Source organism: Cherax quadricarinatus, unplaced genomic scaffold (assembly GCF_038502225.1).
Source record: "Cherax quadricarinatus isolate ZL_2023a unplaced genomic scaffold, ASM3850222v1 Contig92, whole genome shotgun sequence".
Classification (NCBI taxonomy): Eukaryota; Metazoa; Arthropoda; class Malacostraca; order Decapoda; family Parastacidae; genus Cherax; species Cherax quadricarinatus.
In genome coordinates, this window is record NW_027195118.1 from 53,202 (window position 1) to 71,851 (window position 18,650).

The 18,650-nt window shown below is 40.3% G+C and overlaps 1 protein-coding gene across 1 annotated transcript in view; it reads left to right on the top strand.

The window, feature by feature from the left end:
* The first annotated feature begins 2,068 nt into the window (after nucleotides 1-2,068).
* The window catches only part of LOC128684131 (zinc finger protein 84), an 82,323-nt gene continuing 65,741 nt past the window's right edge, over nucleotides 2,069-18,650 (top strand). The window contains exon 1 of the mRNA XM_053770287.2: nucleotides 2,069-2,182. The gene's annotated coding sequence lies outside the window, so the exon portion shown is untranslated. The remainder of the gene's footprint in view (nucleotides 2,183-18,650) is intronic.

Here is an 18,650-nt window from a genome sequence, read left to right on the forward strand (position 1 = left end):
TATTATTATTTTTTTTTTTTACGCAGGGTTTGACAAGGTTAAGGATCCCTAGTTTTATTGACAAGCTATTTACAGGTTAAGGATTCCTAACTTTATTGGCAAGCTAAGGGCTGTTACATACATCAGCTCATTTGAAAGCATTTTTATTGTTATGAGACATACAAGTAGGGAACAGGATGAAGTTGGAGCCATCTGTGGGTCAGCATTTTCATTTGATCAACTGACGTTATCTCTTATCTTATTTATTACTCCTAGAGCCCCTTGGCATGGGGGGCTGTACAAAAGACTGATAGGCACAGTGAAGAGGTGTCTCTGTAAAGTACTACACCGGAAGAGAATTAATTTGGAAGAATTCCATGCAGTGTTAGTGGAGGCAGAAAATTGTATAAATAATAGGCCTCTCTCGTACATGAGTGATACACCTGATGCAGATGTATTAACACCTTCTCACCTAATATGTGAAAGGAAATTGGAAGCTGCCCCTGTCTATAGAGATAATCCGGAAGAAAGTGATGAAGATTACAATGATGCGGCAGTGTTGTGTGATAAATTTAAAATGTTAAATAAAGTAATTGATCATTGGTCTAATGTGTGGCGTAAGGAATATCTTCTTACACTACATGAACACTTTTATGGTGCGACAGAGGCAGTAAATCGACAAAACATTCAACCAGGTGACATTGTGTTGATTGATACTTAACAACATCGAACATTGTGGCCTTTGGGCAAAGTACTGACATTGTACCCAGATGCACAAGGTGTTGTGTCGTGGCCAGGAAAGTTTACGCACAATTAATAAATTGATTCCCTTGGAATTAGGTGTTCAATCAAAAATGAAAACCTGAGGGAAAGTGACATGAGTGATATGGAAGATAACGCTGACCAAGTGATGCCGGAAAATGAAATCTTGGTAAGACCTACTAGGAGAACAGCCACTCAAGCCAGAACCGGCTGGAATCGTCTCCTAAAGGAAGGAGTAATTTGAGTCGTTTAGCAACGAACTCCGGCCGGCCGCAGTGTGGAAAATACTGTATATATTTTCCGGAAATATGGTAATTTATAGGTAAATAGATGCCCTATATTGTATTTTTAAAAGAAGTATGTTATCGAAAAAAAAGTAGAGAGACTCGCCATCTTGGTTTTGAATTTGTATTAGAACGTTGGTGTAATGGGTAGAAATTTTCGTGCACTAGAGGTTAAAATTGTGTTGACACCTCTCAAATAGGAGGCGAAATTGGTGGATGTGCATTCCTGCATAACTTGAGATATCAGACGACTGGACAAGACCTCTCCAGGAACCTCAGATAAGCTCTCTAGATTTGTGTATAATTCTGGCCAGCATTATTTTCATAGATTTAGTTAGTGAGGTTTTCTGAGTATGATACACATTAATCTCCAGTCAAATTGGTGAGTGATATTAAGATATATTTTCCTTCTGTTATGTAAATGTGTGTATATATAGTCCTTTTTTAATTTTAATATACAGTCCACAAATTTATATATTTACCAGTATTCCTGGTGTATGTATATTTCATTTAATAATAGGTCCAGAGCAACTTGTGGATATGACAGTGGTAGGTATCGAAGGGGGACATTTTTTGCGACCTAGGTGTCCCAAATTCCTACTTGTCTAACTGATAAATAATAATTATCTTTGTTCATTTACTGTTATGTATATAATGATACATTCATCTTAATGTAATTTTCCACAAGTACAATGGGTACCTGGATGTTAGTGGACTGGTGTGGGTCGCATCCTGGGACAAAACTGACCTAATTTGCTCGAAATGCTCAGCATAACAAGCGACTTTCTATATAGTAGTATGTTACTGACGTCATCTAGGACTGTATACCTTGTACATGTACTTGTAATAATAAAGATTATTATTATTGTTTTGCTGGTAATAATTATTGAACGTTCACGTGAGACAGAATATTTTTGTATTAGTTATTAGAGCTTAGATAATATTATAAGGGATCAAAGGAATTCATTATTTGTAAAATAAAGATTGTTATTTAGGTTAAGTAAAATGTAAAGTGAATAGTAATCATTTTGTTAATAATGAATGTTTGTTGTTATTGATTTTATCATTATGGCGGCGACAAACTTATCCTTCAGCAGGATTTATGAGGCTTTTGTTTGGTGTTGTAGGTGGCATAATCCTTCAAGATGAGTGATGAGGTGAGATATATTGATGTTGAGAGTGATGTGACTTAATTATAACCTTATAAACCAAATTTTCGTTATTTTATTGATGGTAAATATTGAGCTTCCCTCCGCTTGTATCATCAATATAGTTCTTCCAGCTCTTGTTATCTAACACTTATTTAACAGAATATTCTTGTGTTTTGAGTTATTATTAACTTCCCCCAAGTGGTTAAAGTCCCCATAAACCTGGGTTTTAAATTTTTTTTAACCATATATAAAATTTTGCCTCGCATATTTTACTAATATATTTCTTCCAGTTGTTAGATTAGATTTAGATTTTGCCACCGAAGTGGCTAGTTTATTGTGCACCCCATATCCATCCTGTGGACGGTAGCGCGAGAGCATATGGATACACAAAAGTCCTAGGAACTAGGCCCCAAAGGGTTAACAGGAATACATATGGATTTATATCTACATATCTATAGTTCACTTATCTGTTACAAGCAAATTTAGGAAATTTGCTTAGTATATCTGGTATCTTATTTTCATTAATAAGATATCTTGACATGTCACATAGGTTATTATACTGTCTGTCTCTGTATTCCTCAATAAGTGGACAATTAAGCACATAGTGTTCAAGACAGTGACCATATGCCTGATCACATAATTTGCATTTAGTTTGATCATCATCTGTGTGTCTCCCAAACTGCCAGAAGTACTTGTAACCAAGCTTAAGCCTGGCCACTACAACATCAGTCAGTCTGTTCACATTGCAAGTTGCTCCATAAACATACTTATCTATGTTCATGTTATCATAGTGGGTTATAGATCTACTCAGGCTTCTAACTGCATTCCTATAACAATCATCTTCATTATTTACTTCTCTCCTAATATTATTCCTAATGCTAGACACAGTTACACCAAAGTTATATTCTACATTCTCCTTCTGGGTACTCTTCTTGGCTAACATATCAACTTTATCATGAAGGAGTAATCCAGTGTGTGATGGGATCCATAGCAATTGTACATTAATTCCTTTGTCCCTAATTTTTGAGTATCTATACCTGGCTTCTCCAATGAGCATGTTGTTGGAGTCATTATATGAGTCAAGAGCCTTCAATGATGACATAGAATCAGTAATGATGATAGAGTCAAGCTCAGTGTCATAGGTTAGCTTTAGCGCCATTAGGATTGCAAACAATTCAGTTTGCAGTGTAGATGCCCAGTTGTTAATTCTTATGCCTAACTCAACAAATTTATTATCGTTCTTAACTAGGGAGGTGGCAACAGGAGCAGATGCAGCCCTGCCAGAAGACTCCTGTTTAGATCCATCAGTGTATATAACTTGTGATAACTTATTACTACCGGCTAGGTGAGAAATTTCTTCTTGAGCAGTTGCTCTAACAAGAGATTTAAGGAAGGGATTACTAGCAATAAGCTTCTTGGGAGGGACTTGTAGGTATGTGATATTAAATGAACACATCTTCCATGGAGGGGTGAAATGCTCTTGTTGCCTACAGTGATACAGTTCATGCAGGTTATAAAACTTAATGCAATTGCACGTTTTCACAATCCATTTAGATCTGTGTGTATTTACCTCTAGACACTTGGTAAGATTCACTGTGACAGTGTCTGGTTCGTTTCTCAACATTCTAATACCGAGTACAGTGTTAATTTCAACAATCCTATCACTGATACTAGAAATACCAAGCTCCTTCCTCATTTTAAGAACTTCTGTAGATCTGGGACAGCCAAGAATAATCCTGAGAGCTTCATTTTGCATTAACTCCAAGGGTCGGAGAGAACTTTCTCTAGCTAATATCAACATGGGAGCAGCATAATCAATTAAGGACCTAACATAGGCTATGTACATCATTCTCACGATTCTCACATTAGCACCATAGTTGGGATTGTAGCCAGCAACAGCTTTGAGAGCATTTAGCCTAGCTTTGCATTTCTTATTTAGTTGTGGTATAGTGGATTTGTTAAAGGGTACATCTACACCAAGATATCTGTAAGTTTTAACGTAGCTAATGATTTCACCCTGCAAATAGATGGGTGGGGTATGTCGTTTGCTTGTTGATATCTTTGTTTTAGAGGAAGATATTATGAGGCCTAGTCGATTACAAATTGCTTGAACTTCATTAAGAATGGTATTCATCTTCTTATGCCCTGTTGTATGGATCATAATATCATCAGCATAGCTTATAGCTATATGTTTAGGTGAGGCAGGTAGAGCATTTAGGAGAGCACAAATCAGAATATTAAATAGCATGGGACTAAGAACTCCTCCCTGCAGTGTACCTAAAGACATTTCTTTAGAATCACTTCTGAAGCCTTGGTATAGGACAGAGGATACTCTATATGACAGGTATCCTATTATCCAGCAGAGTAAGCTACCACCAATATTCATTTTGGCTAGTTAATGTAGTATAACGGTTCTGTTCGCAATATCAAATGCAGATTTTAGATCAAGAAAAGTGGTAAAACTAGTAGAGGTGTGTGCAGTGAGAAAGGTGGAAATACAGTTCTGCACACTTTTACCTTTCATGAACCCATAGAGGTAGGGGGAAAGTTGGTGTCTGATTCTGTAGTACAGTCTGTTAAGCATCATTCTTTCAAAAGTTTTACAAAGACAACTAGTTAAGGAGATCGGCCTAAATGTATCAGGCTGTTGGGGCTTAGGGATAGGCACAATGAGACTATTGGTCCAGGAAGTAGGAAGAACGCCCTCAATGTAACTGAGATTATACAGTGCCAACAAAGGGTTATCAGGCATGTGCCTTAGAGTTCTGAGAATATCATAGGTTATACCATCCTCTCCAGGAGCAGTTGATCGACCTTTGGTTAATGCATTATCTAATTCATACTCGGTAAAGAGGCAATCACTCTTATCAGTATTTTGGCTCATAAAATTAATCAGTTTCAACATTTCTTCAGAAGTACTCTCTAAATTTTTTCTAATATGAGATGGAAGGTTTTCATGCCTGGATGTTTTGGACCAGTCATTTATGAGGTCATTTGCTTTTTCAAGAGGAAAGGGATGAGCAACATTGCCAGTCTTTTTCCTGGTTATTTTATTTATACCTTTCCAAGCCAAATTCAAAGGGGTGGACCTATTTAATCCACTAACAAACTGTTCCCATTCCTGTTGCCTAAGTTCTTCCTTTCTATTCCTTGCATTTGTTAGTGCAGCTTGGAACGTTCTGAGCAGGTCTGGGGTTCTACATTCATGGTATGCTTTACCAATCCTCCTAGCTGCATGTGTTAGATTACGTAGCTGTGGATCATTATAGTATTTACATTGGTTTTTATTGTTATTTATAGTGGAGGGTCTTTGTTTCCTATTCCTGCCCACTTGATCTGTGAGAACACTCTCAATAGTGGTAATTAAATCATCATTAAATTTTTGTGTGCCAATGGGCTCGTAATTCTTATACCATTGATCCAAGTGGTTAATAAAGTTGTCTCTGTGTTCTGGTTTGAGAATAAGTTTCCTCCTTCTGTATTTAGCTCCTTGATTGCTGGAGATGTGATCAAGATTGACAGTTGTTAGTCTTGGGAAGTGATCAGATAGAAGATCATCAACTATGACAGAGTCATGCATCGTATATGATGTATTAAATCCAAGACACAGATCTAGTATGCCACCATATATGTGAGTAGGCTCAGTAGTGCCCACAATTCGAACATTATCATGCTCATTTAGCAATTTCACTAGTTTAGTTCCATTGGTGTTTGTTATAGACCCACCAATATTCTTATGTCTGGCATTAAAATCTCCAAGAATGATGGTAGGCTCACTATTGATGCGATCTGGTAAAGCATCAGGTCGAAGCTGGTTCGCTGGGGCATAGAGATTAAAAATGTTTATGGAAAAATCGCCTGCATGTACTTTGACACCATGATACTGCATATTACAACCTAGGATTTCAAATGGCCTGTTATCCCAGGTGTAATGGGAGCAAATAAACACAGTAGAAAAAGTTTAGACTTATATTATCCTTCACCAATTATAACAGCAATATGTACACTATGTACAGTGATAAATATAGTGCACTCCACGGTAAGCAAAGCAGAAATAGAAGCCACAAGATAGCAGACCGTGCTTCAACCAGCTCTAGAGTGGGAATGACAAGGGCAGACAGGAGAGCGGTATCCACATAACCTCTGCGATTGTCAATCCCACCTTCTTATTGGCTAGAACCTGGTCACTAGTTGAACGATGGGGCCCCATCATCAACTCTTAGCAACCTGGTTCGCTGGTTGGGGGAGATAGCCTGTAAATGAGGGTGTGTCCATGCGCCGAATAAAGGTTACGTACTCTTTGCATGCCACACCCCCACCCCCGAGAAGGCTCAGGATGAGGCTGCCACCTCCCAGTGGTAACCATGCCGCCATGGCACAAAATAATGGGACCGCCTATCCTCTCCACCATCCCACTCTTAGATAGAGCTCAGCTTTCCTAGTGACCAAAAGCCAAACCCTAAACTCAGTGTGAGACAGCAGTCAGATAGGCCAACATAGGTCCAAGATACAAGCGGACGGTAGCCCGTATCCCCTCACTAAAAAAAAAAACCCCACATCAGGGGATAAAAAAAAAAGAGCTTGAAAGGGGGGTTACCACAAATACATCCTAACCTAAATAAAATATTAAACTAGGCTCTTGACAAAGAGTCTGCCAACACATTTTCTTTGCCGGCAATGTAACGAATTTTGAGGTTATAGGGCTGCAGCCTGAGCGTCCAACGCATAAGCCTTGTGTTGTGATTCTTCATGGCTTGGAGATAGACTAACGGGTTGTGATCACTGTAGACTGTGACCACCTGCGATGTCTGGCCCACATAAACATCGAAATGCTCCAAAGCCATTACCAGCGCGAGGGCTTCTTTTTCAATGGTAGAGTAAGCTCTCTGATAAAACTGAGGAATTCAAGGAAGTATTCTCTGAAAGGGGTAATATTCCTTCTCTGACAAGTGAGCAATATGCTCCAGTATCTCTAAAGGTATTTACTTTAGTTGGTTCTGAGTTTTCCTGAAGGGAAATAAGACTTTCGCAATAATAAGGGGCCATACCTTTTTCTACTTCTCTAGGGGACATGTTACTAGGGATATTAGAGATTTTCCCGATGGGTTGAGGTTTTTGAGGGCAGTTGGAACTGATGTGACCTACTTTATTGCATCTGAAGCAGACGACAGGCTTGCCCTTTACTCCCTGATGACGTTGCAAGTGGTGTCGTTCTGGCTGGTGCCTCTCTGGATATTGTTGTCGAGATGCTCCATAAGTAGTTTGCCTCTCCGCAGGGGGACCATATGTTGAGAAGCGTGGCTCACCAGGTGACTTGGTTGGATGACGTAGACGCTCTCCCTCCGGCTGGCACTTCATTCTCCAATGTTGTCGATCTCTGCTCACGCCAGACTGTTGAAAAGAGACGGGACCGCTCGGACAAGGAGCGGTTCGTTTCGAAGGTATCAGCCAACCTGGCCGCCTCCAATGCAGTGGTTAAGTCACGATCCTGCAGAAAGACACGAACCTCTGGTCCCACAGACTCCAGCAGGTTATCAATCAGAATAAGCTGCACCAGCTCCTCAAAGTTAGAGACACCACTCGCTTTATACCAGCTGGTAAAAGCTTTGGTTTGCTGTCTCACAAAGTCCACCAGGGATTGACCAAGCTGCCGCCTGTTCAATTTGAAGGTCTTACGATATTTAGCTGGGATACATGTATATGCTCCCAACACTGTGGTCTTCACTACTTGATAATCAGAGAATTCAGCGTCAGTTAATACCGACGTAAATTCCTGTGCCTTACCCAATAATGCTGTATGAACCAACGCTGCCCAGTGCTGTTCCGGCCACCTCAAGGCTCGAGCCTGATTTTCGAAGCTTTCGAAAAATTGCTCTGGTTCGGCCTCATTGAAGCGGGGAACAAGCTGTACTGCTTTTTGTAAACTGAAATCGTTTACAGAATGCGAAAACTGCCTCCTCTCTCTTTCCCTATCAAATTCTTCCCTTGCGAATGCTCTCTGTTCCCTAGTTTGCTCAAGATTGATTTTTGCCAGCTCAAGTGCCAACGACGCTGATTCACCCTGAGACAACCCAGCTGCACTATACTGACCATTTTGCTCCGTAGGTATATCATCTTCCTCCTGCGAGAACATAGTAGTTTTTTCCCTAGCTCCCGTAAAGGGAGGAGTTTGATGTGCCATCTCTTCTTCAATAAGTATGTCAGCAATAAGTGAACGCAGTTGCGCAGCTGTAAGAGTGCGTTTATAGGGAATGCCAATGGAACGAGCAATTTGCCAACAACGCTGTAGAGACAATTTAGGTAGGTTATGCAAAGTATATGCCGACACCAGGCGTCTGACTCGTCTAGGTGGCATAAGTTATTCGCTATGCACAGTACGAATACCCCAACGTAACACGTTAATTTGCAGAACACGCTTAGCTATGCACAGTACGATTGCAGAATACGCATACAAGCAAAGCCGACTGCACACAAGATTGACCGTAGCGAAGCGAGCACACTGAACAAGCTAGTAGCGAGCTGTTGAACGATCACACAATAGCAAGGCTGATCATAAGCAACTGACACGCAAAATTTGTAAAGCGAAGCGAAACAGCAAGCTACACAATGTTCCTGCTACAAGCTTCACCCTAAGCTCAACCGTTTCTCTAAGTCCAGCTCTCGGACAGGCTACCCATATTACAACCTAGAATTTCAAATGGCCTGTTATCCCAGGTGTAATGGGAGCAAATAAACACAGTAGAAAAAGTTTAGACTTATATTATCCTTCACCAATTATAACAGCAATATGTACACTATGTACAGTGATAAATATAGTGCACTCCACGGTAAGCAAAGCAGAAATAGAAGCCACAAGATAGCAGACCGTGCTTCAACCAGCTCTAGAGTGGGAATGACAAGGGCAGACAGGAGAGCGGTATCCACATAACCTCTGCGATTGTCAATCCCACCTTCTTATTGGCTAGAACCTGGTCACTAGTTGAACGATGGGGCCCCATCATCAACTCTTAGCAACCTGGTTCGCTGGTTGGGGGAGATAGCCTGTAAATGAGGGTGTGTCCATGCGCCGAATAAAGGTTACGTACTCTTTGCATGCCACACTGCATGTTAACTCGACTCTGCAAGGAAAGGAGTGAATGTGGCAAGTTCTTTCTGACATACATCACACAACAGTTGGTTGACCTTAGGTTATAAGCTGCATATCCAGGCAAGTTTGGTGGAGGTGCTCCATCTTTCAATCTACATTCCTGCAAACAGATGACATCAATATTCTTGGTTGCACTAATATGATGTAAGTCAGGCAACCGCTTCCTGATGGAAGCAATGTTCCATGAAAAGATTTGTAATGTATCCATTGTAGTGAGTTATTACAATCTCTTGCTCATAAGATGGTAAAACTATTATGCTTTGACTACAGTGTGCAGACACTTAAGAGCAAATAGCATAGTTTGTACGTCTTTATCTTCAGGACCTTTATTTTTAAGCATTTTTCGGCATCTTGGCAGCCAGTTAAAAGGCAAGTCTTGAAGGCAAGAGTCATGGGCTTCTTTCTTACAAATTGCTGGAAACTGAACGGGGATTGCTGCACTTTTGACATCATCACCATGCTCAAGAGCATCATCCTGATTACATATATTTATTAAACTTGTCAGGATCTGTTCAAGATGCTCAATTTTTTCTGGAAATTTGTTATAATATGAGGAAGGTCAGGCGAATCCAATGCCTCTCCGGAGTTGTTGTCTACCACTTATTATAATTTAATTTTGTGGCATATATCGCACCTGGGGACTTATTTAGGCCCTCATAGGCCTATAGTTTTGGTTTTGTTTAACAAGAGATAAATATTTTTGTTAATAATAATAATAATAATAATAATAATATCTTTATTTCTACAAGTACATGTACAAGGTACACAGTCCGAGCTGACATCAGTGACATAGTATTACAAGCCGCTTGTTATGCAGAGCATTTCTGGTAAATTAGATCAGTTTTGTCCCAGGATGCGACCCACGCCAGTCGACTAACACCCAGGTACCCATTTTACTGATGGGTGAACATAGACAACCAATGTAATGTTTCCACCCCTTCACTGGGAATCGAACCTGGACCCTCACCGCGTGAAGCGAGAGGTTTGCCACCAGGCCATAACAAGACAAAGATCACGACAGCCAGGAAGATGACGGGGTGGGTATTGAGAACTTTCAAAACAAGGGAAACAGTGCTGATGGTGACACGCTTCAAATCGCTAGTGCTCCCTCACTTAGAATATTGCTCAGTGCTGACAGCCCCGTTCAGGGCAGGAGAAATATCGGAGCTGGAATAAATACAGAGATCGTTTACGGCTCACATTGAGCCAGTAAAGCACCTAAACTACAGGGAACGCCTGCAAGTCTTGAACATGTACTCATTGGAGCGGAGGAGAGAGAGGTACATGATAATATATACCTGGAAGGTACTTGAGGGATTGGTCCCAAATCTGCACATTGCCATAACCTACTGGAGTGAGAGATATGGTAGGAAGTGTAAAATAAACCCAGTAAGGAGCAGGGGAGCGGTGGGGACAATAAGGGAACACTGTATCAACATCCGGGGTCCCAGATTTTTCAACATCTTACCAGAAGATATCAGAAACTGCTGGAACAAGTGTGGAAGCCTTCAAGAGGAAACTAGACAAGTATCTTCACCAGGTGCCAGATCAACCAGGCTGTGATGGATATGTGGGGCAGCAAGCCTCCAGCAGCAACAGCCTAGTTGACCAGGCGAGCATCAGACGAGCCTGGCCCATGGCCGGGCTCAGAGAGTAGATATACTCTCGAAATTCTTCAAAGGTATATCAGAGGCCACAGGGCACTGTGTGTATGTATATGTTACTAATATATTTTTAACAATGTGTAGGTCTTATTTTATAATATATGGTCATATTTTCAGCTGTTTTTGTCTTCCAGGGAAGTAATTTAGGCCCTCATAGGTTTAGTCTTATTGTTTTTTAGTTACTTGTAGCAATTTTTTACACTAGTAGGTTAAGTATATTTCTTAGGTGGAAAATTCCAGCATGATAAAGGCTTTTGATCAAAGAAACTGGAATTATCCTCCACTTCCTTGGATTAATCCAGACTGCCTCCTGTTTACCCAGATGCTGAATGCCCCTACAGGCTTAGTGCTTCTCCTTGAATGTAATAATTATAATAATAATTATAATAGTAATATTAGTAATAACAACATCCCAAGCACTATATGACTTTCATTATAGTTACCTTCATCTACTCTTTGCAATTCAACATTATTTTACAATTTTCAATACAGACAACCTATGTACCTCTTGCATAAGCATTTACTGAGACTATTTTTATTTTGGAAATATTGACAAAAGGTGGTTAGGTTATGTTAGGTAATGTAAAGTACTGTTTAATTAATTAAGATTAAATTAGATATTGTTAGGTAAATGGACACAAGTGCAACTAATGTGACATTTTATTGTGGCAATGTTTCGCTCTTTAGTAGCTTTATCAAGACGTTTCATTCCTGGAGAGCGAAACGTTGCCACAATAAAATGTCACATTAGTTGCACTTGTGTCCTTTTACCTAACATATTGTTGGTAATTCTACCAACATTAATACAAAAAGTTACCTGGAGTATACCTGGAGAGGGTTTCGGGGGTCAATGCCTCCGCAGCCCGATCTGTGATTAGGCCTTGTGGTGGATCAGGGCCTGATCAACCAAGCTGTTACTGTTGGTCACACGCAAGCTAATATATGAATCACACCCCTGCTGATCAGGTACTGACTGTTCAGCTGTGCAGGGAGGCAGTTGAACAGTCTTGGGCCCTGGCACTTATTGTGTTCTCTCTTATAGTGCTAGTGGCACCCCTGGTTTTCATTGGGGGGATGCTAATAATAATAATACATGTACGTACTATCTTTATTTCTACAAGTACATGTATAAAGTATACAGGCCTAGCTGACATCAATGACATACTACTGTATAGAAAGCCACTTGTTATGCAGAGCATTTTGGGGAAATTAGGTCAGTTTTGTCCCAAGATGCGACCCACACCAGTCGATTAACACCCAGGTACCCATTTTATACTGATGGGTGAACATGGACAACAGGTGTCTTATGGAAACACATCCTAATGTTTTCCAACCATACTGGGAATTCTATTTCCAGACCTCAGTGTGTGAGTTGAGTGAGGTATTGCTCAAGCTACGGCATCGTCTGCCAAGTCTTTGGCTTTCATAAGGAGTGATTTTCGTGTGCAAGTTTGGTACTGATCCATCTAGGATTTTCCAAGTGTAAAAAATCGTATATCTATCCCACCTGTGCTCTGGGAAGTACAGGTTGAGTAACTTCAAGCATTCCCTGTAATTGAGGTGCTTTATTACAGTTGTGTGTGTCATGAAGGTTCTCTGTACATTTTCTAGGTCAGCAATTTCACCTGTTTTGAAAGGTGCTGTTAGTGTGCAGAAATATTCCAGCCTAGATAGAACAAGCGATTTGAGGAGTGTCATCATGGGCTTGGTATCCCTAAGTTTGAAGGTTCTCATTATCCATTAGGTATTGTTTAATTTAGATTAGGTTAGATATTGTTTGATTTAGATTAGGTTAGTTATTGTTTGATTTAGGTTAGGTTAGTTATTGTTTAACCATTTCACTGTTGAGACCCCTGCTCGTAAACTTACTCTCAGTATCGAAGAATTTAGAAAAAAAAAAACTTATGAAATGAGATTCTTTTCCCAATGGTAATGAAACCAAAATTAAGATATTTGATGGAAAATTTATGGAATTACGCTCTCGCAAAGTTAGCAGTCTCAGCGATAGTTATGCATTGGCAATTTTCCCCACTTTGAGCCCTCTTTTGCACCAATTCCATTGTTCCATTCGACAATATTGCTAACTTTTTCGCTAGAACTCCTCTTGTTCTATTAGTTGAGTACAAGATACTGCCAATTTCATACAGAGTTCAAGAAAGAACAATTTCAAACTAGAATCTAGAATTATCAATGCAAACATTCCTAGCACTAAAATGACTTTTTCTCTGTTCATTAGTCACATCTCCAGGCCCCTTATATATTAAGCTTGCTTTCCATTTTGAATTTTTCTTCACACAAAAATAGAAGATTTACTGTTATGCAGAGTAATGCAGTATTGTAAAAATGATATAAATAATATCAGCACATTTCTTAAAGCATATTAGACCCACCAGTTGACATGTATTGGATGCATGATGTGATTTGTCTACTCCTGAACATCGGCAAAATCGAACATTTCTGCTACTTGAACACAATTTCAAGGTACTTTTAGTCTGAGAGAGTGGGTGAGATGTTATCAACAAATTTTGTTGAAAATAAGAAAAAGTTTTGGAGTGAGATTAACAAGTTAAGAAAGCCTAGAGAACAAATGGATTTGTCAGTTAAAAATAGGAGAGGAGAGTTATTAAATGGAGAGTTAGAGGTATTGGGAAGATGGAGGGAATATTTTGAGGAATTGTTAAATATTGATGAGGATAGGGAAGCTGTGATTTCGTGTATAGGGCAAGGAGGAATAACATCTTGTAGGAGTGAGGAAGAGCCAGTTGTGAGTGTGGGGGAAGTTCGTGAGGCAGTAGGTAAAATGAAAGGGGGTAAGGCAGCCGGGATTGATGGGATAAAGATAGAAATGTTAAAAGCAGGTGGGGATATAGTTTTGGAGTGGTTGGTGCAATTATTTAATAAATGTATGGAAGAGGGTAAGGTACCTAGGGATTGGCAGAGAGCATGCTTAGTTCCTTTGTATAAAGGCAAAGGGGTTAAAAGAGAGTGCAAAAATTATAGGGGGATAAGTCTGTTGAGTATACCTGGTAAAGTGTATGGTAGAGTTATAATTGAAAGAATTAAGAGTAAGACGGAGAATAGGATAGCAGATGAACAAGGAGGCTTTAGGAAAGGTAGGGGGTGTGTGGACCAGGTGTTTACAGTGAAACATATAAGTGAACAGTATTTAGATAAGGCTAAAGAGGTCTTTGTGGCATTTATGGATTTGGAAAAGGCGTATGACAGGGTGGATAGGGGGGCAATGTGGCAGATGTTGCAAGTGTATGGTGTAGGAGGTAGGTTACTGAAAGCAGTGAAGAGTTTTTACGAGGATAGTGAGGCTCAAGTTAGAGTATGTAGGAAAGAGGGAAATTTTTTCCCAGTAAAAGTAGGCCTTAGACAAGGATGTGTGATGTCACCGTGGTTGTTTAATATATTTATAGATGGGGTTGTAAGAGAAGTAAATGCGAGGGTCTTGGCAAGAGGCGTGGAGTTAAAAGATAAAGAATCACACACAAAGTGGGAGTTGTCACAGCTGCTCTTTGCTGATGACACTGTGCTCTTGGGAGATTCTGAAGAGAAGTTGCAGAGATTGGTGGATGAATTTGGTAGGGTGTGCAAAAGAAGAAAATTAAAGGTGAATACAGGAAAGAGTAAGGTTATGAGGATAACAAAAAGATTAGGTGATGAAAGATTGGATATCAGATTGGAGGGAGAGAGTATGGAGGAGGTGAACGTATTCAGATATTTGGGAGTGGACGTGTCAGCGGATGGGTCTATGAAAGATGAGGTGAATCATAGAATTGATGAGGGAAAAAGAGTGAGTGGTGCACTTAGGAGTCTGTGGAGACAAAGAACTTTGTCCTTGGAGGCAAAGAGGGGAATGTATGAGAGTATAGTTTTACCAATGCTCTTATATGGGTGTGAAGCGTGGGTGATGAATGTTGCAGCGAGGAGAAGGCTGGAGGCAGTGGAGATGTCATGTCTGAGGGCAATGTGTGGTGTGAATATAATGCAGAGAATTCGTAGTTTGGAAGTTAGGAGGAGGTGCGGGATTACCAAAACTGTTGTCCAGAGGGCTGAGGAAGGGTTGTTGAGGTGGTTCGGACATGTAGAGAGAATGGAGCGAAACAGAATGACTTCAAGAGTGTATCAGTCTGTAGTGGAAGGAAGGCGGGGTAGGGGTCGGCCTAGGAAAGGTTGGAGGGAGGGGGTAAAGGAGGTTTTGTGTGCGAGGGGCTTGGACTTCCAGGAGGCATGCGTGAGCGTGTTTGATAGGAGTGAATGGAGACAAATGGTTTTTAATACTTGACGTGCTGTTGGAGTGTGAGCAAAGTAACATTTATGAAGGGGTTCAGGGAAACCGGCAGGCCGGACTTGAGTCCTGGAGATGGGAAGTACAGTGCCTGCACTTTGAAGGAGGGGTGTTAATGTTGCAGTTTAAAAACTGTAGTGTAAAGCACCCTTCTGGCAAGACAGTGATGGAGTGAATGATGGTGAAAGTTTTTCTTTTTCGGGCCACCCTGCCTTGGTGGGAATCGGCCAGTGTGATAATAAAATAAAATATTTTAGTCTGTAATCCATTCAAAATCTTCTCTATTTCTGTAATATTTTCCATTGTATCAAGTGAGACCAAGAAAATGAGAATATAACCATAAATACCAAACGAAAATATACCACAAAATTGCTGTTTTAAACCAAAAATACAGTCGCAGTTTTTTCTTTATCATGCACTGCATGCTGCAAGTTTTTTGTACTGTACACACTGACCACTCAGACCCATTCTCTCATATGTAGGCCTACCAGCTATCTCCCATTAACGAAATTTTCGTAAAAACATTGGCTTGCTAATCGTAGATTGGCTCGCGAATAGTCATTCGTCCGGGACGCGTACTCACGTACTTCCCAGCCAGTGTGGCATTGTTTATCAGTGAGTGACGGTCCCCTCACTTGCTCATACGAAATATTTCATAATATTTCATTCATTTTAGTGCTTGCAACTACTAAATAAGCTACCATGGCTCCAAAGAAAGCTCCTAGTGCCAAGCCTTTGGTAAAGAAGGTGAGAAATATGATTGAATTTAAGAAAAACATCATTGAACAATATGAAAGTGGTGTACGTATGGCCAAACTGGCCACAATGTATAACAAACCCCATACAACCATAGCTTCCATTGTGGCCAAGAAAAAGGAAATCAAGGACGCTGTTGTTGCAAAGGGGGTAAATATGCTGACGAAAATGAGATCACCAGTACTCGAAGAGGTTGAGGAGTTATTATTGGTGTGGATAAACGAGAAACAATTAGCAGGAGATAGTCTTATGACGTCGATTATTTGTGGAAGGTAGGCAGTTGCATGACGATCTGGTAAAGAAATTGCCTGCAACTAGTAGTGATGTGAATGAATTTAAGGCCAACAAAGGTTGGTTTGAGAGATGTAAGAACCATAGTGGCATACACAGTGTGGTAAGGCATGGTGAGGCTACCAGTTTGGACAAAATTGCAGCTACAAAATTCATAAGTGAATTCAAGGAGTACATAGAGGCTGAAGGACTGAAACCTGAACAAGTGTTCAATTGTGACAAAACAGGCCTCTTTTGGAAGAAAATGCCAAAGAGGACCTACATTACTCAGCAGGAAAAGGCACTGCCAGGACACAAGCCTATGAAAGACAGGCTGACGCTCATGTTCTGTGCTAATGCTAGTGGGGATTTCAGAGTGAAGCCGTTACTAGTGTACCATTCTGAAAATCCCAGAGTGCTCAGGAAAAACAATGTTATGAAGAGTAAATTGTGTGTGTTTTGGAAATCTAATAGTAAGGCATGAGTCACAAGGGAAATTTTCGTCGAGTGGTTCAATGAAGCGTTTGGCCCTAGTGTGAAGAATTACCTCCTGGAAAAGAAATTGGATCTCAAGTGCCTCCTAGTAATGGACAATGCACCTGCTCATCCTCCAAACTTGGATGACCTAATTTTCGAGGAGTTTGGGTTCATCACAGTAAAGTTCTTGCCCCGAATACCACTCCTCTCCTCCAGCCCATGGACCAGCAGGTCATTGCAAACTTTAAAAAACTCTACACCAAAGCAATGTTTCAAAGGTGCTTGAATGTGACCTCAGACACTCACTTGACCCTAAGAGATTTTTGGAGAGAACACTTCAGCATCCTCCAATGCATAAGACTTATAGGTAAGGCTTGGGAGGGAGTGACTACCAGGACTTTGAACTCTGCTTGGAGAAAATTGTGGCCAGATTGTGTCCACAAGAGGGATATTGAAGGGTTTGGCGCTGACCCTGATGAGCCTATGTCAGTTGTTAAATCTATTGTGGCACTGGGGAGTTCCATGGGGTTGGATGTGAGTTTGGAGGATGTGGAAGAGTTGGTTGAAGGCCACAACGAAGAGCTCACAACTGAGGAGCTGCAAGAACTTCAACAGGAAGAGCAAAGATCGCAGCTCAGAATCTTGCTGCAGAGGAGGAGGAAGAGAGATGGAAGAAGGTGCCTTCTTCAGAAATTAAGGAGATTTTTGAAATGTGGGGTAAGATGGAAAGATTTATGGAGAAACATCACCCTGACAAGGCTGTTGCAAGCCATGTTGGCAACATGTACAGTGACAAAGTCTTGGCCCATTTTAGGGAAGTGTTAGAGAGACACCAGAAACAGAGCTCTCTGGACAGTTTTTTTGCGAGACAGGACTCCAGTGACTCTCAAGCTGGTCCTAGTGGCATTAAGAAACAGAGAAGAGAAGTAACCCCAGAAAAGCAATTGGCACCTGAGGTGTTGATGGAAGGGAATTCCCCTTCCATACTGTAAATAATCCAATCTCTCTCCTCCTCCAGTCTTCCATACACTAAGAAGAATTGCCAATAAAGGCAAGTGTTATGCTGTTAATGTTTCATTCATCATGTGCCATTGTATTGTTTATGTACTACATCTATATTTCATGTAAAAAAATTTTTTGTTTTAGTACTTCTGGGTGTCAGGAATGGATTAATTGTATTTACATTATTTCTTATGGGGAAAATTGATTCGAAAATCGTAGATTTTGATAATAGTAACACTTCCAGGAATGGATTAATTACGATAAACGAGGGACCACTGTAGTACTACGGGACCGACACTGGCTTCTAAGCCATAATATTACAGGACCGACAGTGAAAGGGTTAATTAAGATTTGGTTAGTTATTGCTTAATTATGATTAGGAATTGTTTAATTAAAATTAGTTTAGGTATTAAGATTACATTAGATATTGTTTAATTAACCCTTTCAGGGTCCATGCCGTAGATCTACAGCTTTACGTTGAGGGTCCAAACCATAGATCTACGCCATGAGCTCAGCTCACTCTGATAAGCTGTGATCGATAAATTTGGGCCTGGATATGAGAGAATACATCTATGTGGTATGTGTGCACCACATAAAACAAATCCTGCAGCACACAATGCATAATGAAAGAAAAAATTAAGACTGCAATTTTCGATTAAAACAGCAACTTTGCAGTGTTTTTTCTTAAGATTTTTATAGTTGTATTTGCGATTTCTTGGTCTTGTTTGATAGAATGGAAGGAATACTACAGAAATAGAGATGATTTTGATTGGTTTTAGTATGGAAAGTGGCCTAAAACTGAGCTCAAAGTAGTAGAAATGTTAAATTTTTGCCGATGTTCAAGAGTAAACAAATGACACACAT